Source organism: Oncorhynchus gorbuscha, unplaced genomic scaffold, assembly GCF_021184085.1.
Source record: "Oncorhynchus gorbuscha isolate QuinsamMale2020 ecotype Even-year unplaced genomic scaffold, OgorEven_v1.0 Un_scaffold_5088, whole genome shotgun sequence".
In the NCBI taxonomy this organism is placed as follows: Eukaryota; Metazoa; Chordata; class Actinopteri; order Salmoniformes; family Salmonidae; genus Oncorhynchus; species Oncorhynchus gorbuscha.
The window spans coordinates 17,130-28,986 of NW_025748972.1; the positions used below are offsets into that span (position 1 = coordinate 17,130).

The 11,857-nt window shown below is 53.0% G+C and overlaps 1 long non-coding RNA gene across 1 annotated transcript; it reads right to left on the bottom strand.

Annotated features, from left to right (window-relative positions):
• Positions 1 to 4,750: 4,750 nt before the first annotated feature.
• LOC124028946 lies at positions 4,751 to 7,205 on the bottom strand. The gene is made up of 3 exons (XR_006837688.1): positions 7,150 to 7,205; positions 6,593 to 6,665; positions 4,751 to 4,816 (listed from the first exon to the last, which is right to left on the bottom strand). It is a non-coding gene; the product is annotated as an uncharacterized LOC124028946 (long non-coding RNA).
• Between the last annotated feature and the right edge of the window lie 4,652 nt (positions 7,206 to 11,857).

Sequence of the window (11,857 nt, forward strand, 5' to 3'; positions counted from 1 at the left end):
TTTTACTACGTTGGACTGATTATAAAGATACACACAGTACCAGTCAAAGGTTTGGACACACCTACTCATTCCAGGGTTTTACTACTACTCATTCCAGGGTTTTACTACTACTCATTCCAGGTTTTACTACTACTCATTCCAGGGTTTTACTACTCATTCCAGGGTTTTACTACTACTCATTCCAGGGTTTTACTACTACTCATTCCAGGGTTTTACTACTACTCATTCCAGGTTTTACTACTACTCATTCCAGGTTTTACTACTACTCATTCCAGGGTTTTACTACTACTCATTCCAGTGGTTTTACTACTACTCATTCCAGGGTTTTACTACTACTCATTCCAGGTTTTACTACTACTCATTCCAGGGTTTTACTACTACTCATTCCAGGGTTTTACTACTACTCATTCCAGGGTTTTACTACTACTCATTCCAGGGTTTTACTACTACTCATTCCAGGGTTTTACTACTACTCATTCCAGGGTTTTACTACTACTCATTCCAGGGTTTTACTACTACTCATTCCAGGGTTTTTCTTTATTTTGACTATTTTCTACATTGTAGAATAAATGTGAAGACATCAAAACTATGAAATACAACATATGGAATCATGTAGTAACAAAAAAAGTGTTAAAACAAATCAAAATATATTTTATATATGATCACAGCTTGGAATGAGAAGCTGTCCAAACTTTTGACTGGTAATGTGTGTGTGTGTGTGTGTGTGTGTATATTGTTTTATTGTTATTGCTATATAAATATAAATATATGCTGAAGGGGTGGCTATTTAATGTTGTTATAAGAGTGTTATAACCTGGTGCTGCTGTAGGAGGAGCCTTACGCTAATGCAGTAAGAGTTGTTATAAGAGTGTTATAACCTGGTGCTGCTGTCGGAGGAGCTCCACGTTAATGCAGTAAGAGTTGTCATAAGAGTGTTATAACCTGGTGCTGCTGTCGGAGGAGCTCCACGTTAATGCAGTAAGAGTTGTTATAAGAGTGTTATAACCTGGTGCTGCTGTCGGAGGAGCTCCACGTTAATGGAGTAAGAGTTGTTATAAGAGTGTTATAACCTGGTGCTGCTGTCGGAGGAGCTCCATGTTAATGCAGTAAGAGTTGTCATAAGAGGGTTATAACCTGGTGCTGCTGTCGGAGGAGCTCCACGTTAATGCAGTAAGAGTTGTCATAAGAGTGTTATAACCTGGTGCTGCTGTCGGGCAGCTCCATGAGAGCTGTTGTATTGCTCTGAGAGTCGGAGGAGCTCCATGTTAATGCAGTAAGAGTTGTCGGGATAACCGAGTCAGTTGGACAACGGAGGTGAAGAGGTGGTGACAGGAGAGAGGAGACAGGAGAGTCAGTTGTACAACGGAGGTGAAGAGGTGGTGACAGGAGAGAGGAGACAGGAGACGGGAGACAGGAGAGTCAGTTGTACGGAACGCTTTCAACCAAAAATGTGTCTTCCGTATTTAACCTAACCCCTCTGAGTCAGAGAGAGGAGTGGAAGGGGAGACGAGAGGGATGAATTTAACACATAAACAAATATGTACACACACACAAACACAATTACCGACACACACACAGAAGAGAGTGAGATAGAGAGTGGTGTGAAAAGTCAACAGCAGGAGATTATATATATCACACACACACACACACACACACACACACACACACACACACACACACACACACACACACACACACACACACACACACACACACACACACACACACACACACACACACACACACACACACACAGAGAGGAGACAGGGACGAGTCTTGGCCCCCTCACACACACACACACACACACACACACACACACACACACACGTGTCTTGGAGGTCTCCATCTGTTCCTGGCTTCTCCTGCAGTCTCAATGTTCTCCTTTCCCTCCCCTCATCCCTCCCTCCTCTCCCTCCCCCTGCCCCCTTTCCCTCCCCCTGCCCTCCTTTCCCTCCTCTCCCTCCCCTGCCCCCTCCTTTCCCTCCCCCTCCATCCCTCCCTCCTCTGGAAGGAGACCCTCCTTTCCCTCCCCCCTCCATCCCCTCCCTCCCTCCCCCTGCCCTCCTTTCCCTCCTCACCCTCCCTCCATCCCTCCCCCTCCCTCCCCTGCCCTCCTTTCCCTCCTTTCCCTCCCCCTCCATCCCTCCCTCCAACCCCTGCCCTCCTTTCCCTCCTTTCCCTCCCCCTCCATCCCTCCCCTCCACTCCCCTGCCCTCCCTTTCCCTCCCTCCCTCCCCTGCCCCTCTCCTTTCCCTCCCCCCACACCCACTTTCACACTCCCCCCTCCATCCCACCCTCCTCTCCCTCCCCCTGCCCTCCTTTCCCTCCCATCCCTCCCTCGTCTTCCCTTGGCCCTCTCCTTTCCCTCCCCCTGCCCTCCTCTCCCTCCCCTGCCCTCCTTTCCCTCCCTCTCCCTCCCCCCTGCCTCCTTTCCCTCCCCCTGCCCCTCCTTTCCCTCCTCTCCCCTCCTCTCTCCCTCCCCCTGCCCTCCTCCCTCCCTCCCTCCCTCCCTCTCCCCCCTTTCCCTCCTCTCCTCTCCCCCTGCCCTCCCTTTCCACTCCCCCCTCCATCCCTCCCTCCTCTCCCTCCCCTGCCCTCCCTTTCCCTCCCCCCTCCATCCCTCCCTCCCTCCCCCTGCCCTCCTTTCCCTCCCCTCCCTCTCCCCCTCCATCCCCCTCCCTCCCTCCCCCTGCCCTCCTTTCCCTCCCTTTCCCTCCCCTCCATCCCTCCCTCCCTCCCCTGCCCTCCTTTCCCTCCTTCCCTCCCCCTCCATCCCTCCCTCCCTCCCCTGCCCTCCTTTCCCTCCTCTCCCTGCCCCCTCCTTTCCCTCCCCTCTCCCTCCCCCTCCCTCCTTTCCCCCTCCATCCTCCCTCCTCTCCCTCCCCCTGCCCCCTTTCCCTCCCCCCTCCCCTGCCCTCCTTTTCTCTCCCTCCCCCTCCATCCCTCCCCCCCTGCCCTCCTTTCCTCCTCCTTTCCCTCCCCCTCCATCCCTCCTCCCTCCCTCCCCTCCCCTCCTCCTCCCTCCCTCCCCCTCCTCTCCCTCCCTCCCCTGCCCTCCTTTTCCTCTCCCCTGCCTCCTCCCTCCCCCCTCCCATCCCTCCCTCCCTCCCCTGCCCTCCTTTCCCCCCCCTCCATCCCTCCCTCCTCTTCCCTCCCCTGCCCTCCTTTCCCTCCCCTGCCCCATCCCTCCCTCCTTCCCCCCCTGCCCTCCTTTCCTCCCCTGCCCTCCTTTCCCTCCTCTCTCCCTCCCCTGCCCTCCTTTCCCTCCCCTGCCCCCTTTCCCTCCTCTCCCTCCCCTGCCCTCCTTTCTTCCCTCCCTCTCCCTTGCCCTCCCTCCCTCCCCCTGCCCCTCCTTTCCCTCCCTCCCCTCCCCTGCCCTCTTTCCCTCCCCCCTCCCCTCCTTTCCCTCCCCCTGCCCCTCCTTTCCCTTCCCCCCCCCTGCCCTCCTTTCCCTCCCCCTGCCCTCCTTTCCTCCCTCCTCCTCTCCCTCCCCCTGCCCTCCTTTCCCTCCCCTGCCCTCCTTTCCCTCCTCTCCCTCCCCCTGCCCTCCTTTCCCTCCCTCCTCCCTCACCCTGCCCTCCTTAACACCACAGTCCTCCTCGTGTTGCAAAACTAAAGTGTGAAGAGTAAAAGCCTCCACCTTGGTGATGTCTACAGGCAGGCCTCCCTTGGTGGCGCTGATCATCTGGTCAGTCCTTTAGCGTGTCGGAGATGGACCGCCGCTCCCTGCATGTCCTTCATCTGTTTAGAACGCAGCGCCCGCGCGGGCTTAACGCCTGTCGCCGCAGCAACAGGAAGTCCCAGCTGCTGGGCTGCACCACAGGAAGGGACGTCACAGGGGGGGAGGGAGTCAGATGTGGATGTATGTGTGAGGGAGGGGAGAGGAAATGTGTGTGTGTGTGTGTGTGTGTGTGTGTGTGTGTGTGTGTGTGTGTGTGTGTGTGTGTGTGTGTGTGTGTGTGTGTGTGTGTGTGTGTGTGTGTGTGTAGGGAGGCAGAGTAGCTAATGTAGAGGTGTCAATGGGAGAATGAATTTGTTCACATCAAGGGATGAATTTAACACATCTATGAGTGCACACACACACACACACACACACACACACACGTACCGACACACTGACATACAAACTGACACCAACATACACACACCTTTAAGTTCCCAGTCTGGAGGCCTGTGTTATGTTGCCTCCGGAACCTGGTGGGAGGGGTCGGGGGCTTTGCCTTTCTGGACTGGAGCTCCCACTGCAGGCTGGGGGAGGGGGATTTTAGAGAGATAGGATGAGAGAGAGCGAGAGACGAGAGAGACAAGAGAGCAAGAGACAAGAGAGGGACAGAGACGAGCGAGAGAGACGAGGGAGACAGAGAGAGACGAGAGAGAAGAGACGGGAGAGAGAGACGAGAGAGAGAAAGAGAGAGAGAGAGAGACGAGAGAGGAGAGAGACGGGAGAGATGGAGAGAGAGAGAGAGAGAGAGAGAGAGAGAGACGAGAGAGACGAGAGAGAGAGAGGGAGACGAGAGAGAGAGAGGAGACGAGAGAGGAGTTAAGTGAACGGAAGTTAAATATTGTAAGCATGAACATACTCCCTGTTCTGCGTGTCCAGGACTTATGTATCCATATTTTCCAGAACAATCTTGAGCGTCAAGAAATCTCATGACATCATCAGTATCAGTATAATAGGTCATGGTGGTTACCTTGGCCAATTCCCCTGTTCCGTCCCTCCTCTTCTGCGTCTCGTCTGATTGGCTAGTTTCGGCCGTCTCCAGGACGCCCATGAAGTTCTGCTGGCTGCTCTCTGAGCCCTGCAGCGGAGGACAGCCTGGGCCACAACAACACAGTACATAGTAAACACAGAGAACAAAACCACGCTACACTTTACAGCAGCTCTTTTACAAACACGCTCACGAGTATTACGGTTACAAACACGCTACGGGTACACACGTTACAAACACGCCACGGAGTACACGCTACAAACACGCCACGGAGTACACGTACAAACACGCCACGTGTACACGGTACAACACGCCACGGTGTACACGTTACAAACACGCCACGTGTACCGCTTTACAAACACGCCTTCCGGAGTACACGCGTTACAAACACGCTACGGTGTACGCTACAAACACGCTCACGGTGTACACGTTACAAACACGCCACGGTGTACGTTACACGTACAAAACACGCTACGGTGTACTGCGTTACAAAACACGCCACGGTGTACTGCGCTTCACAAACACGCTCACGATTGTAGACTGCGTTATAAACACGCTACGGTACACGTTACAAACACGCTACGGTGTACACGTTACAAACACGCTACGGTGTACACGCTACAAACACGCTACGGTGTACACGTTACAAACACGCTACGGTGTACACGCTACAAACACGCTACGGTGTACACGTTACAAACACGCTACGGTGTACACGCTACAAACACGCTACGGTGTACACGGTACAAACACGCTACAAACACGCTACAAACACGCTACAAACACACTACGGAGTACACGCTACAAACACGCTACGGAGTACACGCTACAAAAATGCTACGGTGTACACGCTACAAACACGCTACGGTGTACACGCTACAAACACACTACGGAGTACACGCTACAAACACACTACGGAGTACACGCTACAAACGCGCTACGGCGTACACGCTACAAACGCGCTACGGCGTACACGCTACAAACACCCTACAAACACGCTACGGCGTACACACTACAAATGCGCTACAAACGCGCTACGGCGTACACACTACAAACACGCTACGGTGTACACGCTACAAACGCGCTACGGCGTACACGCTAAGCAACACATACAAACACGCTACGGGCGTACACGCTACAAACGCGCTATGGCGTACATGCTACAAATACGCTTATGGCGTGCGCCACAAACACGGCTACGGCATACACGCTACAAACACGCTACAGCATACGCCACAAACACGTTACGGTGTACACGCGGCAACGCGCTATGGCGTACACGCACAAACACACTATAAACACGCTACGGCGATACACGCATACAAACACACTACAAATACGCTACGGCGTACACGCTACAAACACGCTACGGCGTACACGCTACAAACACGCTACAAACACGCTACGGCGTACACGCTACAAACATGCTACAAACACGCTACGGCGCAATACACGCCTAAACGCGCTACAAACACGCTACGGCGTACACGCTACAAACACGCTACAAACACGTTACAAACACGCTACGGCATACACGTCTAGAGAGGTTTGCAGTGTGTGCAAACCTGGTCGAGAACGACAGGGAACGTATGATCTCTGTAATTGCAAACAAAGGTTTCTGTACCAAATATTAAGTTCTGCTTTTCTGATGTATCAAATACTTGTAATGTGCAATAAAATGCTAATTAATTACTTAAAAAATCAAACAATGTGATTTTCTTGATTTTTGTTTTAGATTCCGCCTCTCACAGTTGAAGTGTACCTATGATAATAATTACAGACCTCTACATGCTTTGTAAGTAGGAATACTGCAAAATCAGCAGTGTATCAAATACTTGTTCTCCTCACTGTAGATGATAAAGCTGCAGTTAAATGCAGGTTACCTGGTGGTACAGGGAGATCAGCCAGGTTGACTGGGCGTCCAGCCTTATGAGACCTGATGGCATCCTGGTATTGCTGTTACATATACACACACACACACACACACACACAGAGAAAACATTAGTACGATATATCCAAGCAGGTATACATTGCAGTGTGTGTGGAGACGTTTCTGCAAGTCAAAAGTATGGAACTTTTGGAGTTATTTTTCATTCTTTGTGTGTGTGTGTGTGTGTGTGTGTGTGTGTGTGTGTGTGTGTGTGTGTGTGTGTGTGTGTGTGTGTGTGTGTGTGTGTGTGTGTGTGTGTGTGTGTGTGTGTGTGTGTGTGTGTGTGTGTGTGTGTGTGTGTGTGTGTAAGTGTAAGTGAACCACCAGTCATTTCTTTGATGTGTGTGTGTGTGTAAGTGAACCACCAGTCATTTCTTTGATGTGTGTGTGTGTGTGTGTGTGTGTGTGTGTGTGTGTGTGTGTGTGTGTGTGTGTGTGTGTGTGTGTGTGTGTGTGTGTGTTTCTGTGTGTGTGTGTGAACCACCAGTCATTCCTTTGATGTGTGTGTACCTTGACGATGCGCTGGTGCATGCGTGCCTTGCGGTCGTCTCCTTTGCTCTTGGCCCTCTGCTGCAGCTTTATCTGTCCATCCTCTGCTGTAACGCTTCCCCTACACTGCCTGGGGCTGGCTGAGCTGTCTCACACACACACACACACACACACACACACACACACACACACACACACACACACACACACACACACACACACACACACACACACACACACACACACACACACACACACACACACAGTCTCCACTGAGCGACCTGGCACAAATGGCTGCCGTGCATCAACCAGATGGGAGCTACACATTGGTGATGGAGGTGATTTCCCCCTTTAGAAAGACCCTTTATATATCCAATCCATCATTATAATTAATATTATGTGTGTTACCGGAGTCGGCCACCGGGGGAGCTGCAGGGGGAGCTGCAGGGGAGGGCCTGGAGGAAGACTGGGGAGGAGCTGAACGCTCTACCACTGCATCTCCTGAGAGAGGGATGAGAAGAAAGAGGAGTTGCGCCGTAAGGGGGGGGTTGAGATCAGATGTTTAGGGGTCAGGGCAGAATGTACGAAGTGTCTCAGATTAAGAGTCCTGATCTAGGATCAGGTTCCCCATGCCCTCTTTTTCATTGTGATCTAAAAGGGAAAACTGATCCCAGATCAACACTCTCTCAGAGACTGAGACACTATGAATATAGACCCTGGTCTTCTAGTCTCTAGCAGGTCTTTAGGGATGAGACTGAGACACTATGAATACAGACCCTGGTCTTCTAGTCTCTAGCAGGTCTTTAGGGATGAGACTGACACTATGGAATATAGACCCTGGTCTTCTAGTCTCTAGCAGGTCTTTAGGATGAGACTGAGACACTATGAATACAGATCCTGGTCTTCTAGTCTCTAGCAGGTCTTTAGGGATGAGACTGACACTATGAATACAGATCCTGGTCTTCTAGTCTCTGTAGGTCTTTAGGGATGAGTTTCAAATGACAGCCTATAGGCCCTAGTAGTACTATATAGGGAATAGGGGTGTCATTGATAAACCAAGCTCACCTGGAGGGGGAGGTAGAGAGCTGAGGTCCACTGGTTCCCCTCTGTCCAACGCCTCTACTACTGGTCTAGTTTCTGTACAAGGAGAGGTGGTGGAAGGAGAGGTGGTGGAGAGGAGAGGAGAGGAGAGGGAGAGGTGGAGGTGGAGAGAGGGGAGGAGAGGGAGAGTGGAGGAGAGGAGAGGGAGAGGTGGAGGAGAGGAGAGGGAGAGGTGGAGGAGAGGGGAGGAGGAGGGTGGAGGGAGGAGGGGGAGGGGAGAGGTGGAGGAAGGGAGAGGTGGAGGGAGGGAGAGAGGGAGAGAGGAGGGAGAGGAGAGGTGGAGGTGGAGAGAGGAGAGGAGAGGGAGAGAGTGGAGGAGAGGGAGAGGAGAGGGAGAAGGAGAGGGAGAGAAGGAGGGAGGAGATGGAGAGGGAGGAGGAGAGGGAGAGGTGGTGGAGAGGGAGAGGTGGTGGAGAAGGGGGAGGGAGAGGTGGTGGAGAGGGAGAGGTGGTGGAGAGGAGAGGTGGTGGAGAGGGAGAGGTGGGGAGAGGTGGAGGAGAGGAGGGGGAGGTGGAGGGAGGAGGGAGAGGTGGAGAGAGGTGGTGGGAGGGGAGAGGTGGTGGGAGAGGAGAGGGAGAGGTGGAGGGAGAGGAGGGGAGGGAGAGTGGAGGAGAGGAGGGAGGTGGAGGAGGGAGAGGAGGGTGGAGAGAGGAGGGGAGGTGGAGGAGAGGGAGAGGTGGAGGAGAGGGAGAGGGAGGGAGGTGGAGGAGGAGAGGGAGAGGAGAGGAGAGGGAGAGGTGGGAGGAGAGGGTGGTGAGGGGAGAGGGGAGAGGGGAGGAGAGGAGATGGAGAGGAGAGTGTTGGAGAGAGGGGAGAGGAGAGGAAAGGAGGAGAGGAGGAGAGGGAGAGATGGAGGGAGAGGTGGTGGAGAGAGAGGAGCGACAGGTGGTGGAGAGGGAGATAGGAGAGAAAATGATGAGGTGGAGGAGAGGGAGAGGAGGAGAGGAGATGGAGAGGGAGAGGTGGTGAGGAGGGAGATTTTGAGGAGAGGGAGAGGTGGAGGAGGAGGGAGAGGAGGTGGTGGAGAGGGATCTGTCCAGAGGAGTGGTGGAAGAGGGAGAGGAGGAGGGAGAGGGAGGGTGGTGGGAGAGGGAGAGGAGGTGGTGGAGAGGGAGAGGAGGTGGTGGAGAGGAGAGGAGGTGGAGCCATCCAGAGGAGGAGGGAGAGGAAGTGGAGAGGTGGTGGAGAGGGAGAGGAGGTGGAGAGGGAGAGGAGGTGGGAGGAGGTGGAGAGGAGGGGTGGAGAGGGAGGGAGGTGGAGAGGGGAGAGGGAGGGGAGGTGGAGAGGTGGTGGAGAGGGAGAGGGAGAGGAGGTGGAGAGGTGGTGGAGAGGGAGAGGAGGTGGAGAGAGAGAGGAGGTGGAGAGGTGGTGGAGAGGGAGAGGCGGTGGAGAGAGAGAGGGAGGTGGGAGTGGTGGTGGGAGAGGAGGTGGGAGGAGAGGTGGTGGAGAGAGAGAGGCGGAGAGGGAGAGGAGGTGAAGGGAGAGGGAGAGGAGGTGAAGAGGTGGTGGAGAGGGAGATATGGTGGAGAGGAGAGGAGGTGAAGAGGAGAGAGAAGGGTGGGTGGGGTGAAGGTGGTGGAGAGAGAGAGGAGGTGGAGAGAGAGAGGTGGAGAGAGAGAGGAGGTGGAGAGGTGGTGGAGAGGGAGAGGTGGTGGAGAGAGAGAGGAGGTGGAGTGGTGGGGAGAGGAGGTGGAGGAGAGGTGGTGGAGAGGGAGAGGAGGTGGAGAGAGAGGTGGGAGAGAGAGGAGGTGGAGAGGTGGTGGAGAGGAGAGGTGGTGGAGAGAGAGGAGGTGGGAGTGGTGGTGGAGAGGAGGTGGAGGAGAGGTGGTGGAGAGGGAGAGGAGGTGGAGAGGAGAGGAGGTGAAGGAGAGGGAGAGGAGGTGAAGAGGAGGTGGAGAGGGAGAGATGGTGGAGAGGAGAGGAGGTGAAGAGGAGGGGAGAGAAGGGTGGGTGGGTGAATAAAGGGAGAGGAGGTGAAGAGGTGGTGGAGAGGGAGAGGAGGTGAAGAGGTGGTGGAGAGGAGGTGAAGAGGTGGTGGAGAGGAGGTGAAGAGGAGGTGAAGAGGTGGTGGAGAGGGAGAGGAGGTGGAGAGGTGTAGTCAGGTGGGTGTGTTCCTGTACATTGCCAACATGCCAAATCTCACAATGGCTGGATAGGTCACAGGAGGTTGGTGGCACCATAACTGGGGAGGATGGGGCTCGTGGTAATGACTGGAGCAGAATAGGTGGAATGGTACCAAATACATCAGACACATGGTTTCCATGGTTTCCATGGTTTCTAGGTGTTCGATGCCATTCCATGTGCTCCGTTCAGGCCATTATTATGAGCCGTCCTCCCCTCACCAGCCTCCACTGGGATAGGTGTTGAACATATCAGCTAACCACATCATGTGACACAGCAACTTGATGTCAGACTGAGCAGTCGATGACGTGGCACGCAGCTATTGGTTGATGCAATGCAGCAGCTGGCATCTAGTCAGACAGGAACACCACCTTGTTTACTTTTACAACACTACATTCCTAAAGACAATTATGGACTTTTTACTCCATTTTCCCTGACTCCTAAAAGTACTTGTTACACTTTGAATGCTTAACAGGACAGGAAAATGGTCCAATTCACACACTTATCAAGAGAACATCTCATCCCTACTGCCTCTGACCTGGCGGACTCACTAAACACACATGCATCTTTTGTAAATGATGTCAGACTGTGCCCCTGGCTATCTGTACATTTAAAAAAACATGACATTTTTTGCTAAATATAAAGGAATTTGAAATTATTTTTATGTTTACTTTTGATAGTACTCAAGTAATATTTTGCAGAGTGACTTGAGATATTTTCAATTAAAGTATCTTTACTTTAATTCAAGTATGACAGTTGAGTCCTTTTCCCACCATTACAGAACATGGATTCCACCTGGGAAAGTGTGCATGTCCTTCTCATTTAACTCCTACAGGTTTTACAGGACCTCACTGCTGCCTCGTCTTTCTCTGCCATTTCTGACACTGTTAACGATGACGACGTAGTGGTGGAGAGTCAACTTCAAAATAATTGATTCCTCGACTCCCAGTGTCAACTTCCATTTCTGAGTGTCACGATTCGATTTCGCTAGGAATCAACTTCTACGATTCAGTATTTTTAGATAGGAGGAGAATGATTGGTTGCCGTACACAAACACTCAAATCTTTCATAGCGAGCTAGCGAGGGACAGAGAGAGAGAGAGGGGGCACAGTATAGGCAGGTCAGATCCTTTAACCCCTAGTGGAGGTCCGTGGAGGTCCTTTAACCCCTAGTGGAGGTCCTTTAACCCCTAGTGGAGGTCCGTGGAGGTCCTTTAACCCCTAGTGGAGGTCCTTTAACCCCTAGTGGAGGTCCGTGGAGGTCCTTTAACCCCTAGTGGAGGTCCGTGGAGGTCCTTTAACCCCTAGTGGAGGTCCTTTAACCCCTAGTGGAGGTCCTTTAACCCCTAGTGGAGGTCCATGGAGGTCCTTTAACCCCTAGTGGAGGTCCTTTAACCCCTAGTGGAGGTCCTTTAACCCCTAGTGGAGGTCCTTTAACCCCTAGTGGAGGTCCTTTAACCCCTAGTGGAGGTCCTTTAACCCCTAGTGGAGGTCCTTTAACCCCTAGT